The 12,802-nt window shown below is 40.9% G+C and overlaps 1 protein-coding gene and 1 pseudogene across 2 annotated transcripts in view; both read left to right on the top strand.

Annotated features, from left to right (window-relative positions):
• PRELID3A (PRELI domain containing 3A) overlaps positions 1-12,802 on the top strand; it is a 101,081-nt gene that overhangs the window by 7,898 nt on the left and 80,381 nt on the right. The gene's annotated exons all lie outside the window — the stretch shown is intronic.
• On the top strand, positions 6,439-7,513 carry LOC307197062 (S-adenosylmethionine decarboxylase proenzyme-like; annotated as a pseudogene). The gene is made up of 2 exons: positions 6,439-6,554; positions 6,911-7,513. The product of its transcript is annotated as an S-adenosylmethionine decarboxylase proenzyme-like (transcript).

The following is a 12,802-nucleotide window of genomic DNA, read 5'->3' on the forward strand; positions in this document are numbered from 1 at the left end:
AACTTCCAGTACTGTGTTGAATAGAAGAGGTAAGAGTGGGCATCCTTGTCTTGTTCCAGATTTTAGCAGGAAGGCTTTCAGCTTTTCACTGTTGAGTATTATATTGGCCATTGGTTCATCATAAATAGCTTTTATTATGTTGAGATATGTTCTCTCTATACCTACTTTCAAAAGGGTTTTTATTATGAATGGATGTGGAATTTTATTGAATGCTTTTCCTGCATCTATTGAGATGATTGTTGTTTTTGTCTTTTCTTTTGTTGATATGGTGTATCACATTGATTGATTTGCATGTGTTGAGCCATCCTTGTGACCAGCTTGGTCATGGTGTATGATCTTTATGTGTTGTTGGACTCAGTTTGCTAATATTTTTTTTTTGAGAATTTTTGCATCTGTATTCATCAAAGATATTGACCTGTGATTTTCCTTTTTGGTGGTATCTTTTAGTATCTTTTGTGTGGTTTTGGTATCAGGGTGATGGTGGCTTCATAGAATGTCTTTGGGAGTGTTCCTTTCTGTTCAGTTTTTGGAAGAGTTTGAGAAGGATCTGTATAAGTTGTTCTTTGTATGTTTGGTAGAATTCACCTGTGAAACCATCTGGTCCTCGACTTTTGTTCATAGGGAATTTTTATTTTTTATTTATTTAAAAAATTTATTATTATTATTATTATTTTTCTTCAGTATGCGGGCCTCTCACCGTTGTGGCCTCTCCTGTTGCGGAGCACAGGCTCTGGACGCGCAGGCTCAGCGGCCATGGCTCACGGGCCCAGCCACTCCGCGGCATGTGGGATCCTCCCAGACCGGGGCACGAACATGTGTCCCCTGCATCGGCAGGCGGACACTCAACCACTGTGCCACCAGGGAAACCCTAAAATGTATTATTTTTTAAATTTTATTTATTTTGTTTTTGGCTGCATTGGGTCTTCATTGCTGCATGCGGGCTTTCTCAAGTTGCGGCAAGCGGGGACTACTCTTCATTGTGGTGAGCGGGCTTCTCATTGTGGTGGCTTCTCTTTGTTGTGGAACACAATCTCTAGGCATGTGGGCTTCAGTAATTGTGGCACACGGGCTTCAGTAGTTGTGGCTCGCGGGCTCAGTAGTTGTGGCTCATGACAGCTTCTTTTATGATTCGAAGATCTTGGATCATTGTACATTCCCCATTTGGTTTGAGAACATGTAGGATTGGAGTATTACAAGGAGATTGGCATGGCAACAAAAGCCCCTATTTGATGAATTTTGAGATCAGGGATTGGAGGCCTCATCAAGCCTCTGGTTTTGTGGGATATTGATGCTTGGAAGGGAAGTTATTAGCCTCCTTTAAGGTGATTTTCACAGGAGTGGCAATCTTTGCCTGTCATTAGATTTCCTGGTCCCAGACCTGTGGCTGTATGAGTTCTTTAATTACTGGGGAAATATTTTGAGCTGGACTGTCCATGTCTTGTATAATGCATAGTCTAGCCAAAAATAGGTCTTGGTTTTGGTTTTCAGGGACAGTAAGAGTCACTTACTCAGGGAGAGAAAGATTTAGAAGAATGAAATCTCTTCCTAATAATGGGCTGGGGCATTCAGGCATGACCAGAAACTTGTGAGTTATAAGAGTCTTTCCCCAGCTGCAAGTTAGAGGGGTGGTGAAATGTTTTCATTTTGGCCTTCCTTCTCCCCCAACAATAGAGCAGGTTTTGGGGGCAAGGAGCCTAGCGTGAGAAGTCAGGACAGAGTAAGTGGCTCCTATGTCTAGTAGAAACTGGACAACCTGCCATGTCAGTGGTCACCTGTGGTTCCTCCCATGTGATAATGACTTTCTTCTTGGGAGGTCCCAGGTCCCATCAATCAACCACTGCCATGACTGGCAAGGGGCAATTTCCCCACTCCCTTTGGAGCTGAGGGCATTCCCTTCTCCAGTGGCCCATCTTCTTACAGAGTGGGCATGGTGTCTTGGGTGGAGGCTGGAACCTGTTTTCTGGGCATTCCTTGCTCCAGTGTTTGGGGCTCCCATAGTTAAAACAGGCTCCTTTACCTGGCGGGGGGCTTCTGGGAGTGCCTTTGGGGTGACCAGGAGGTGAGTTAGGTCCTGCTATGATGGCTGCCAGAAGCTTGGCTTGCTAATGGTCCCTTAAGTCATGCTGTTCCTTTCTTTCCTCCTCAGCCTGGTCTCTGCTGTTAAAGAAACTGAAGGCCGTATCAGTAAGGTTGCAAGGGGTTTGGGGGCCCCATGGCAAGCTTTTGACAGATGTTGGGGGCTGACAAGCTAATGAAATGGATTGCAAGTACGATGTGTCCCTCAAAAAGTGTTTGGGTCAACAGTCATATACTTTTAGAGGGCATCTACCAGCCTGGCCTGAAATAGGGCTGGATTTTTGTCCTGACCTTGAGTGATCTCTTTAACCTTACCATAAATGACAGGTTTAATTATGTATAGTTTCATCCCTTCAATGAGGCAAAGGATCATGTGGTCTCTTTTAGGGATACCAGTTTAGCCTGGCTGATACTCCCAATTGGGATCAATCAGTGGTACCGCCATCATGCCCACAGGATAATGATTGGGTGGGGCAGTGTGTAATCCATCAGCATATGCTTGAGCCTCTGCCCAAATGTAGGTCTTTTCCTCAGGGGTGCAACAGTGGGAAATGGCAACATTCAGGTCCTTCTAAGTGAAGTCGAAGGAGAAATTTAGTCCCTGGAGTTCTTCAGTGAATCAGCTAGGGTCCTCCAAGAATGGGTGTAAGCAGGTGCAGCACTGGTTAAGGCTGGACAAAGAAAAGAGCGCAGGCTCAGTAGTTGTGGCGCACGGGCTTAGTTGCTCTGCGGCACGTGGGATCTTCCGGGACCAGGGCTCGAACCCGTGTACCTTGCAGCCAGATTCTTGACCACTGCACCACCAGGGAAGTCCCTGTATCATATTTTATATTCTACATATAAGTGATATCATATTATTTATATATATTTATATGCGTGTGTGTGTGTGTGTATATCCCATCTTCTTTATCCATTCATCTGTCAATGGACATTTAGGTTTGTGTGTGTGTGATATGATACTATGTTTTTACTTTTATTTATTTTATTTTTAAAATAAAATTTTAAAAGTATTTATTTAATTAAAAAATATCTTTATTGGAGTATAACTGCTTTACAATGTTGTGTTAGTTGCTGTTGTACAACAAAGTGATTCAGCTATATGTATACATATATCCCCATGTCCCCTCCCTCTTGAGCCTCCCTCCCACCCTCCCTATCCCACCCCTCTAAGTGGTGACAAAGCACCGAGCTGATCTCCCTGTGCTGTGCAGCAGCTTCCCACTAGCCATCCATTTTACATTTGGTAGTGTATATATGTCAGTGCTACTCTCTCACTTCGTCCCAGCTTCCACTTCCCGCCCTGTGACCTCAAGTCTGTTCTCTACGTCTGCATTTTTATTCCTGCCCTTCCACTAGGTTCATCATTACTGTTTTTTCAGGTTCCATATATGTGTGTTAGCATGCGGTATTTTTCTCTTTCTGACTTACTTCACTCTGTATGACAGACTCTAGGTCCATCCACCTCATTAGAAATAACTCAATTTCATTCCTTTTGTTGGCTGAGTAATATTCCATTGTATATATGTGCCACATCTTCTTTATCCATTCATCTGTTGATGGACATTTAGGTTGGTTCCATGGCCTGGCTATTGTATATAGTGCTGCAATGTACATTGCAGTACCTGTATCTTTTTGAATTATGGTTTTTTTAGGGTATATGCCCAGTAGTGGGATTGCTGGGTCATATGGTAGTTCTATTTTTAGTTTTTTAAGGAAACTCCATACTGTTCTCCATAGTGACTGTATCAGTTTACATTCCCACCAGCAGTGCAGGAGGGTTCCCTTTTCTCCACACCCTCTCCAGCATTTATTGTTTGTATATTTTTTGATGATGGCCATTCTGACTGATGTGAGGTGATACCTCATTGTGGATTTGTATTTCTCTATGTTTCCATGTCTTGACTATTGTAAATAGCGCTGCTATGAACATAGGGGTGCATGTATCTTTAATTTTAATTTAATTTTTTTTTTTTTGGCTGTGCCATGTGGCATGCAGGATCTTAGTTCCCCAACCAGGGATTGAACCTGTGCCCCTGCAATGGAAGTGCTGATTCTTAACCACTGGACCACCAGAGAAGTCCCTGCATGTATCTTTTAGAATTATAGTTTTGAATGAGTATGTGCCCAGGAGTGGAATTGCTGGATCATATGGCAACTCTATTTTTAGTTTTTTTGAGGAACCTCCCTACTGTTTTCCATAGTGGCTGCACCAATTTACGTTACCACCAGCAGTGTAAGAGAGTCCCCTTTTCTCCCCACCCTCTCCAGCATTTATTGTTTGTAGACCTTTTCTCTTTTTTTAAATAAATTTATTTTTATTTTTTGGCTGTGTCTTTGTTGCTGCGCGCGGGCTTTCTCTAGTTGTGGCGAGCAGGGGCTACTTTTTGTTGCGGTGCGCGGGCTTCTCATTGTGGTGGCTTCTCTTGTTGCGGAGCACGGGCTCTAGGCACGCGGGCTTCAGTAGTTGTGGCACACGGACTCACTAGTTGTGGCTCGCAGGCTCTAGAGTGCAGGCTCAGTAGTTGTGGTTCACGGGCTTAGTTGCTCTGTGGCATGTGGGATCTTCCCAGACCAGGGCTCGAACCTGTGTCCCCTGCACTGGCAGGTGGATTCTTAACCACTGAGCCACCAGGGAAGCCCTGTTTGTAGACTTTTTAATGATGGCCATTCTGACTGGTGTGAGATGGTACCTCATTATGGTTTTGATTTGCATTTCTCTAATGATTAGTGATGTTGAGCATCTTTTCATGTGCCTATTGGCCATCTGTATGTCTTCTTTGCAGAAATGTCTATTTACGTCTTCTGCCCTTTTATCGATTGAGTTGTTTGTTTTTTATTGTTGTTGAATTGTATGAGCTGTTTGTATGTTTTGGAAATCAATCCTTTGTCGGTTGCATCGTTTGCAAATATTTTCTCCCATTTTGTAGGTTGTCTTTTCATTTTGTTTATGTTTTCCTTTGCTGTGCAGAAGCTTGTAAGGTTGATTAGGTCCCATTTGTTTATTTTTGTTTTTATTTCTATTGTCTTGGGAGACTTACCTAAGAAAATATTGGTACAATTTATGTCAGAGAATGTTTTGCCTATGATCTTTTCTAGGAGTTTCATGGTGTTATATCTTATGTTTAAGTCTTTAAGCCGTTTTGAGTTTATTTTTGTGCATGGTGTGAGGGTGTGTTCTAACTTCATTGATTTATATGCAGCTGTCCAAATTTCCCAGCACCACTTGCTGAAGAGACTGTCTTTTTCCCCTTTTTATATTCTTGCCTCCTTTTTTGAATATTAATTGATTGTAGGTGTGTGGGTTTATTTCTGGGCTCTCTATTCTGTTCCATTGATCCATATGTCTGTTTTTGTGCCAGTACCACTCTGTTTCGATTACTGTAGCTTTGTAGTATTTTCTGAAGTCTGGGAGGGTTATGCCTCCGCTTTGTTCTTTTTCTTCAGGATTGCTTTAGCAATTCTGGGTCTTTTATGGTTCCATATAAATTTTAGGATTATTTGTTCTAGTTCTGTGAAAAACGTCATGGGTGATTTGATAGGGATCACATTAAATCTGTAGATTGACCCCAACATTCATATTTGAAACCCCAACTTCCAATGTGACTGTATTTGGAGATAATGCAGTATCCCTTATGAATATACATGCAAAAGTCCTCAACAAGGGCTTCCCTGGTGGCGCAGTGGTTGAGAGTCCGCCTGCCGGTGCAGGGGACGCGGGTTCGTGCCCCGGTCTGGGAAGATCCCACATGCCGCGGAGCGGCTGGGCCCGTGAGCCATGGCCGCTGAGCCTGCGCGTCCGGAGCCTGTGCTCCGCAACGGGAGAGGCCACAACAGTGAGAGGCCCGCGTACCGCAAAAAAAAAAAAAAAAAAATCCTCAACAAAATACTAGCAAACCAAAGCCAACATCATATTTGAAGGATTATACACCATGACCAAGTGGGATTTACCTCAGAATGTCAGGTTGGTTCAACATAATAAAATCAATGTAATACATCACGTTAATAGAATGAATTTTTTAAAATCACATGATCGCTCCCACAGTATGGCCGGCGACATTAGCTAGCGCTCGCTCTACTCTCTCTAACGGGGGAACAGCGGACTACAAGAGACTGAGCTGTATCTGCCTCTGTTTCCTCTGTATCTGCCTCTGTTTCAACTTTTGCTCACACACACACAAAAAAAAGCCGGGAAAATTTTATTAACGCGTTTTAAAAAAAGTTAATATAAAATTATAGCAAAAAAGGAACCTGAACTTTAGTAACACAGCTGGAATAATCCTCAGTGGCGGCGGCAGCAGCAGGAGAAGAGATTTAATTTAGTTGATTTTCTGTGGTTGTTGGTTGTTCGCTAGTCTCACGGTGATGGAAGCTGCACATTTTTTCGAAGGGACTGAGAAGCTGCTGGAGGTTTAGTTCTCCAGGCAGCAACCCAACGCAAACCAAGGATCTGGGGATCTTTGCACCATCCCAAGATCCGAGTGGGACATACTTTTGAAGGATGTGCTATGTTCAATCATAAGTGTGACAAAAACTGATAAGCAGGAAGCTTATGTACTCAGAGTAGCATGTTTGTCTCCAAGAGACGTTTCATTTTGAAGACATGTGGTACCACCCTCTTGCTGAAAGCACTGGTTCCCCTGTTGAAACTTGCTAGGGATTACAGTGGGTTTGACTCAATTCAAAGCTTCTTTTATTCTCGTAAGAATTTCATGAAGCCTTCTCACCAAGGGTACCCACACCGGAATTTCCAGGAAGAAATAGAGTTTCTTAATGCAATTTTCCCAAATGGAGCAACATATTGTATGGGACGCATGAATTCTGATTGTTGGTGCTTTTGTACTTTGGATTTCCCAGAGAGTCGGGTAATCAATCAGCCGGATCAAACCCTGGAAATTCTGTTGAGTGAGCTTGACCCAGCAGTTATGGACCAGTTCTACATGAAAGATGGTGTTACTGCAAAAGATGTCACTCGTGAGAGTGGAATTCGTGACCTGATACCAGGTTCTGTCATTGATGCCACACTGTTCAATCCTTGTGGGTATTCAATGAATGGAATGAAATTGGATGGAACTTATTGGACTATTCACATCACTCAGAACCAGAATTTTCTTATGTTAGCTTTGAAACAAACTTAAGTCAGACCTCCTATGATGACCTGATCAGGAAAGTTGTGGAAGTCTTCAAGCCAGGAAAATTTGTGACTACCCTGTTTGTAAATCAGAGTTCTAAATGTCTCACAGTGCTTTCTCCGCCCCAGAGTATTGAAGGTTTTAAACGTCTTGATTGCCAGAGCGCTATGTTCAGTGATTACAATTTTGTTTTTACCAGTTTTGCTGAGAAGCAGCAACAACAGCAGAGTTGATTAAGAAAAATGAAGAAAAAACGCAAAAAGAGAACACACATAGAAGAAGGTGGTGGCTGCTTTTTAGATATTGATACCAAGGGCCATGCTTTCCATAACCACCACCTTGTAGTTGCAGAAAGCCCTAGATGTAATGATAGTGTAATCATTTTGAATTGCATGCATTATTATATCAAGGAGTTAGATATCTTGCATGAATACTCTCTTCTGTGTTTAGGTATCCTATGCCACTCTTGCTGTGAAATTGAAGTGCACGTAGAAAAAACCTTTTACTATATGAAACTTTACAACACTTGTGAAAACAACTCAGTTTGGTTTATGCACAGTGTAGTATTTCTCCAGGTATCATCCAAAATTCCCCACAGACAAGGCTTTCGTCCTCATTAGGTGTTGGCCTCAGCCTAGCCATCTGGGACTGTTCTATTAAATTGCTACCAGGATTTTGCATCCAGTTACCTCCACTTTCTAGAACATATTCTCTACTAATGTTATTGAAACCAGTTTCTACTTCATACAGGTGTTCTTGCAGCACCAATCAAAGTTCTTCTTCCACGAGTCGAGTCCTCTACGAAAATGACTGCAGTTATCCATTTTGTGTATTACTATCTCACTGCTTCCTATACTTGTGTGACTTTAATTGATTCATTCCTCACCATGGTATCTCCCTCCCAACCACACCCCCTCCATAAAGCAATACACTGTTACACTGTGGGTTTACACTAACCTTATACCCCAGAAGGGGAATGGGGGGATGGACCCTGGGCTTAATTTTCTTTTAAGGTCAAGGGAGTTTGGCATTTTTCGTTACCATGAGGTCTTTTGAAATAAGCTGGTGTTGATTAGCAAAGAAGGTGTAGATTGATACTAGGGAATATTGGCAGAACTGTATGGAAACTGTATGCCATTCTGTGCCCCCCATTAAATGAGATTAGCTTCTCATGGGTCCCATGTCTTTATTAACTTGCTAAGTAGTAGTATAAAAAATTATAACTAAATTTGTTAGCAAGGAGATTTAAGATAAAGGTTGTGTTGGATTCAACAAGTCAAGTCAGCTCAGATGATTCACCTCAACTTTTACTTTCATAGCCATTTCCACTCATTTCTATTAATGATATGCCATAAACTTTGGTTCAAAGCAGAATCGATTTCTTTGCCATCTTGTGACTTAAAAAGTTATGTGACTTTGTGATGCATGTGATAGTGTTCTGATGGTTCCTCTTACTGGTATTTCTTTCTCCATGGAGTAACATCAAGTGATGAATGAGAACTGTTCAGGTTATTCAGACATACTACACAGTGAAGCAGAGCGCTATCCATAAAACATAACACACAAAATTCCAAAATGGTCAATGGGAAATGACTAGAAATACAGGCTTAAAAGAGTTGGCATCTTTTAGCTGTATTTGCTAATACGGACATTTATTTAAGCAGCTGAGAAAAGAGCAAAGTTGACTCAATTTTGTATTTCTTCTTGTCCTCAAACAATTTTTGATTCTTTCTGGATTGATGCAGTGATGTTTTTGTTCCTTCCATATTTATAAATGAAACACTTTTTTTTTAGTGTTTCTAAACATAAATTCTACTTGGTTTGAAATCAAGTGGTTGGAACAATTTTGACTTTTAAACACGTTGTTGATTCAGAGCTTCATTGAAGAAGCTTTCAATCAATGGATCAGTCCGGTTCTGTAATTAGCGCGCAGTACCTAATGTTTTGGTGCTATTATGAGGACCAGTGGTCAAAGTGGATTTTGTTCTTGAACAGTGTCCCAGTAGATTTGATGAACATTTATTTGCTTGAGGTCTGATTCCCGCCCCCCGCCCCGGCCCAATAGATTTAAGATTTCCATTTAATGTTGAGAAACTGCACAAATTTGTATGGAACAAAGCCTAGAAAAATGAAAACTATAGATTGGATAGTAATCTAAATTAATCCTAGTGTGTATGATAGAGGAGGGAAAATTTTGGTGCCATAATTTCCCTCTTCATGGTGTTGGACTTAAATCAGTTGAAATGTATTTCTGTACCACAGTTTAAGCGTCAATAAAGATTTGCTTAATTCGTTGTCTAGTGACGTTCAGAAAGTTTTCTGTTGATGTATTTTTTAAAATAGTATACATGACCAAATACTAGACATCTAAAGTTTTTATAATTAATTGAGTAAATCAATATTTAATGATCATTTTTTAAGATTTATGGGAGTTGTCATAAAGATAAGATCTCTAAGCTCCTGGGAGAACAGATTTAAACATTTTTTTGTTAGTGGCTTCATACCTGAAGCTCAAAGGAAATCATCTGGGCTATATACCAGGATATCAAAGAGTAGAGAGGGTGTAAGTAGTAAGAATAAGAATGCTAGAGTTTGGAGCTAGAAAAGTGAAAAGTTTGAAGGTGGAATAGTCTAACATTTATTATGAAATAGGCTCTTGATGGTGGGGTGGGGGCAGAGTTTAACTCATGGTTATTTCTATTAACTAGAACAGAGTTATAAGCTTTTGATCATTGTGCCATGCAGGTACATATCTCATCATCTGAGTTAAAAAGGGTTGATCATAGAAAAGCAGGTTGTTACATATGTGTGCAATACCTACAGCACCAGATTCTTTTACATGAACAGGTAACTGAGTTTGGCAGACACTTGGTGTTAATCAGATTCAGGGACATAATCTGAAAAATATGGTAAATGTGATATCACACTATGAAAAATAAAAGGCTTTTATTGTCCTAGTCAGGTAACTCACCATTTCCTGGCTACCCACCTTCAAACTTGACATTCTCATCTACCCTTTTTGTCATAATGAAAGAAGTATTGGTCCTTTGGATTCTATCCACCCATTCCTACCTTCAGAGACTTTCTGAGTTCACTGCAAGCATGTCCACTGTTGATCACCATCAGTTTGTTTTACTTTTCTAGTTTCTTCCCACTTATGTTTGCTCCTTAGGGGCTACTTTATTAGTCCTTTACAAGATGACAAGTCACAATTCTTACCCCAAACTGAACCCTCTTCAGACTACTTCTTGCAATCTAGCATTTTCCTGAGTTGTTCAAACCAGAAACCTGGGATGAAATTGAGGCAGGGTCATAGAGATCTGTTATGTGACTAAGATTGGAAGAAAACCATTGGCAGTGTCAAGAGATGTCCAATATGCTGTTGGATATGTGAGCTAGGAGCCCATAAAAATACATCGAGATTTGTAATTAAACATCTTAATTGGATGTATATTAAAAAAAAATTGTACCTTGAACCTTCACACCCTAGCTTCGATAGTCCTCAATTCTGCTTTGGTACATTCATCTATCCATATTCATATATACATACCTCTTATTAGGTAAGATTTATAAAATTGAAATACACAAATCTTAACTACAATTTTGAAAATGGATATTTTTAGCCCACAGCCATATCAGGACAAAGGAAGGTTTCCTTATACCCCTACCTAAGCAACAAAGCACTACCCCTACTTTAGTTGGTAGTTTAATTACTATCCATATTTTTTCACCATAGACTAGGGTTTCCCTCCCCACCCCAGCTCTGAAACTAAATTGAATCACTTAATGCTTTCATTAGTATAAAGTTTTGAGAGGTTGAACCATGTATTTATTTTTATTGCTGAGTAGTATTCCATTGTATGAATGTACCACAATTTGTTTAGCTATTCTCCTGTTAATGAACATTTTGTTTCCAATTTTTGGAAAATATGAATAAAGCTGCTATGAACATTTGCATATAAAAACAAAACAAAACAAAAAATCACATGATCATCTCAATTGATACAGAAAAGGCATTTGACAAAATCCAACACCATTTCATTAGAGAAAACACTTGGAACACTAGGGAAGTTAACCTTCTCAACATAATAAAGGATACTTGTGAAAAACCCACAGCTAACTTTTTTTTTTTTTTTTTGCGGTACGCGGGCCTCTCACTGTTGTGGCCTCTCCCATTGCGGAGCACAGGCTCCGGGTGCGCAGGCTCAGCGGCCATGGCTCACGGGCCCAGCCGCTCCGCGGCATGTGGGATCTTCCCGGACCGGGGCACGAACCCGTGTCCCCTGCATCGGTAGGCGGACTCTCAACCACTGCGCCACCTGGGAAGCCCTAACTTCTTACTCAATGGTGAAAGACTGAAATCTTTCCCTCTCAGATCACGAACAAGACAAGGATGCCCACTTTCACCACTACTATTTTTTTCTTTATAAATTCATTTATTTATTTATTTATGGCTGCATTGGGTCTTTGTGTGGGCTTTTCTCTAGTTGCAGTGAGCAGGGGCTACTCTTCATTGAGGTGCACAGGCTTGTTGCAGAGCATGGGCTGTAGGCGTACGGGCTTCGTAGTTGTGGCACGTGGGCTCAGTAGTTGTGGCACGTGGGCTCAGTAGTTGTGGCTTGTGGGCTCTAGAGCGCAGCTTCTGTAGTTGTGGCACACGGGCTTAGTTGCTTCGTGGCATGTGGAATCTTCTCGGTCCAGGGCTTGAACCCGTGTCTCCTGCATTGGCAGGCGGATTCTTAACCACTGCGCCCCCAGGGAAGCCCTCACTGCTACCATTTAACATTGTATTGGAAGTTCTAGCCAGATCAATTAGACAAGAAAAAGAAATATTAGGCATCCATATTGGAAAGGAAGAAGTAAACCTATCTGTATATACACATGACATGATCCTAATTATAGAAAATCATAAACAATCCATTAAAAGTTACTAGAACTAATAAATAAATTCAACAAAGTTGACGATACAAAATAGGGAGTGAAAGTCAATCTCTCACTTTCACTGCTTAAAGGTAATTTTCTTAGAGTTCTTTTTGGTGTGTTGTGTATGTGTCCATACAGTTTACATGTATTTACAAGCATATAAAGTATATTTTCATGTGAATGAAATTGTAGTTTATACACTTTGCTTTTCTGATTAGCATATACGTTTGTATGTTAATAGCATATACTTCCACCCAGTTCTTTAATAAGCTTTCTGGTATTCTATGGGAAAAGTATAACAGTTTCTAACCAAGGGTCAGTTAGACTGATTCCAATTTATTTGTATCTCAGATGCTACAATGAACATTTTTATTGATGTGTATATACACACACACACACGTGCCAATATATATTCAGTGGATGATATCCCAGCAGAGAAATTGCTTGGTAAACGTTATTACAAAAAATAAATAAGTTACATGTGTTTGGGGACTAGGACCCTGAGACTGCTCACGCGAAGCTGTGCTGCATAATTTGTCCACCAGGTGGCAGGAGAGGTCTATTAATCTATTAGTCTATTAAGGACAACTGCGCGTTGTGCATTCAGAATACTTTCAAGGGGCTTCCCTGGTGGCGTAGTGGTTGAGAATCTGCCTGCCAATGCAGGGCACACG

The sequence above is a fragment of the Stenella coeruleoalba genome, assembly GCF_951394435.1.
Source record: "Stenella coeruleoalba genome assembly, chromosome: 14".
Classification (NCBI taxonomy): domain Eukaryota; kingdom Metazoa; phylum Chordata; class Mammalia; order Artiodactyla; family Delphinidae; genus Stenella; species Stenella coeruleoalba.